This window comes from Pseudophryne corroboree, chromosome 5, assembly GCF_028390025.1.
Source record: "Pseudophryne corroboree isolate aPseCor3 chromosome 5, aPseCor3.hap2, whole genome shotgun sequence".
NCBI lineage: Eukaryota > Metazoa > Chordata > Amphibia > Anura > Myobatrachidae > Pseudophryne > Pseudophryne corroboree.
In genome coordinates, this window is record NC_086448.1 from 836,162,351 (window position 1) to 836,165,294 (window position 2,944).

Genomic DNA, 2,944 nt, shown 5'->3' on the forward strand with positions numbered 1-2,944 from the left:
TAACTGCTGGTGCTGAGGAGAATAATCCACCTCCTCCTCTGCCCTGTCCCTCCTCTGATGCTGCCCTGCTCAGTGCTGTACATGCTGGTGCTGAGGAGAATAATCCGCCTCCTTCTCTGCCCTGTCCCGCCTCTGATGCTGCCCTGCTCAGTGCTGTAACTGCTGGTGCTGAGGAGAATAATCCGCCTCCTTCTCTGCCCCGTCCCGCCTCTGATGCTGCAATGCTCAGTGCTGTACATGCTGGTGCTGAGGAGAATAATCCGCCTCCTTCTCTGCCCTGTCCCGCCTCTGATGCTGCCCTGCTCAGTGCTGTAACTGCTGGTGCTGAGGAGAATAATCCGCCTCCTTCTCTGCCCCGTCCCGCCTCTGATGCTTCCCTGCTCAGTGCTGTAACTGCTGGTGCTGAGAATAATCCACCTCCTTCTTTGCCCCATCCCTCCTCTGATGCTGCCCTGCTCAGTTCTGTAACTGCTGGTGTTAAGGAGAATAATCCTCCTCCTTCTCTGCCTCGTCCCTCCTCTGATGCTGCCCTGCTCAGTGCTGTAACTGCTGGTGCTGAGGAGAATAATCCACCTCCTCCTCTGCCCTGTCCCTCCTCTGATGCTGCCCTGCTCAGTGCTGTAACTGCTGGTGCTGAGGAGAATAATCCGCCTCCTTCTCTGCCCCGTCCCACCTCTGATGCTGCCCTGCTCAGTGCTGTAACTGCTAGTGCTGAGGAGAATAATCCACCTCCTCCTCTGCCCTGTCCCTCCTCTGATGCTGCCCTGCTCAGTTCTGTAACTGCTGGTGCTGAGGAGAATAATCCACCTCCTCCTCTGCCCTGTCCCTCCTCTGATGCTGCCCTGCTCAGTGCTGTACATGCTGGTGCTGAGGAGAATAATCCGCCTCCTTCTCTGCCCCGTCCCGCCTCTGATGCTTCCCTGCTCAGTGCTGTAACTGCTTGTGCTGAGAATAATCCACCTCCTTCTTTGCCCCATCCCTCCTCTGATGCTGCCCTGCTCAGTTCTGTAACTGCTGGTGTTAAGGAGAATAATCCTCCTCCTTCTCAGCCTCGTCCCTCCTCTGATGCTGCCCTGCTCAGTGCTGTAACTGCTGGTGTTGAGGAGAATAATCCGTCTCCTTCTCTGCCCTGTCCCGCCTCTGATGCTTCCCTGCTCAGTGCTGTAACTGCTGGTGCTGAGGAGAATAATTTGCCTCCTTCTCTGTCCCGGCCCGCCTCTGATGCTGCCCTGCTCAGTGCTGTACATGCTGGTGCTGAGGAGAATAATCCGCCTCCTTCTCTGCCCCGTCCCGCCTCTGATGCTGCAATGCTCAGTGCTGTACATGCTGGTGCTGAGGAGAATAATCCGCCTCCTTCTCTGCCCTGTCCCGCCTCTGATGCTGCCCTGCTCAGTGCTGTAACTGCTGGTGCTGAGGAGAATAATCCGCCTCCTTCTCTGCCCCGTCCCGCCTCTGATGCTTCCCTGCTCAGTGCTGTAACTGCTGGTGCTGAGAATAATCCACCTCCTTCTTTGCCCCATCCCTCCTCTGATGCTGCCCTGCTCAGTTCTGTAACTGCTGGTGTTAAGGAGAATAATCCTCCTCCTTCTCTGCCTCGTCCCTCCTCTGATGCTGCCCTGCTCAGTGCTGTAACTGCTGGTGCTGAGGAGAATAATCCGTCTCCTTCTCTGCCCTGTCCCGCCTCTGATGCTTCCCTGCTCAGTGCTGTAACTGCTGGTGCTGAGGAGAATAATTTGCCTCCTTCTCTGCCCCGGCCCGCCTCTGATGCTGCCCTGCTCAGTGCTGTACATGCTGGTGCTGAGGAGAATAATCCGCCTCCTTCTCTGCCCCGTCCCGCCTCTGATGCTGCAATGCTCAGTGCTGTAAATGCTGGTGCTGAGGAGAATAATCCGCCTCCTTCTCTGCCCTGTCCCGCCTCTGATGCTGCCCTGCTCAGTGCTGTAACTGCTGGTGCTGAGGAGAATAATCCGCCTCCTTCTCTGCCCCGTCCCGCCTCTGATGCTTCCCTGCTCAGTGCTGTAACTGCTGGTGCTGAGGAGAATAATCCGCCTCCTTCTCTGCCCCGTCCCACCTCTGATGCTGCCCTGCTCAGTGCTGTAATTGCTGGTGCTGAGAATAATTTGCCTCATTCTCTGCCCCGTCCTGCCTCTGATGCTGCCCTGCTCAGTGCTGTACATGCTGGTGCTGAGGAGAATAATCCGCCTCCTTCTCTGCCCCGTCCCGCCTCTGATGCTGCCCTGCTCAGTGCTGTAACTGCTGGTGCTGAGGAGAATAATCCGACTCCTTCTCTGCCCCATCCTGCCTCTGATGCTGCCCTGCTCAGTGCTGTAACTGCTGGTGCTGAGGAGAATAATCTGCCTCCTTCTCTGCCCCGTCCCGCCTCTGATGCTGCCCTGCTCAGTGCTGTAACTGCTGGTGCTGAGGAGAATAATCTGCCTCCTTCTCTGCCCCGTCCCGCCTCTGATGTTACCCTGCTCAGTTCTGTAACTGCTGGTGCTGAGAATTATCCGCCTCCTTCTCTGCGCCGTCCCGCCTCTGATGCTGCAATGCTCAGTGCTGTAACTACTGGTGCTGAGGAGAATAATTTGCCTCCTTCTCTGCCCCGTCCCACCTCTGATGCTGCCCTGCTCAGTGCTGTACATGCTGGTGCTGAGAATAATCCGCCTCCTTCTCTGCCCCGTCCCGCCTCTGATGCTGCAATGCTCAGTGCTGTAAATGCTGGTGCTGAGGAGAATAATCCGCCTCCTTCTCTGCCCTGTCCCGCCTCTGATGCTGCCCTGCTCAGTGCTGTATATGCTGGTGCTGAGAATAATCCACCTCCTTCTCTGCCCCGTCCCGCCTCTGATGCTGCCTTGCTCAGTGCTGTAAATGCTGGTGCTGAGCAAAATAATCCGCCTCCTTCTCTGCCCTGTCCCACCTCTGATGCTGCCCTGCTCAGTGCTGT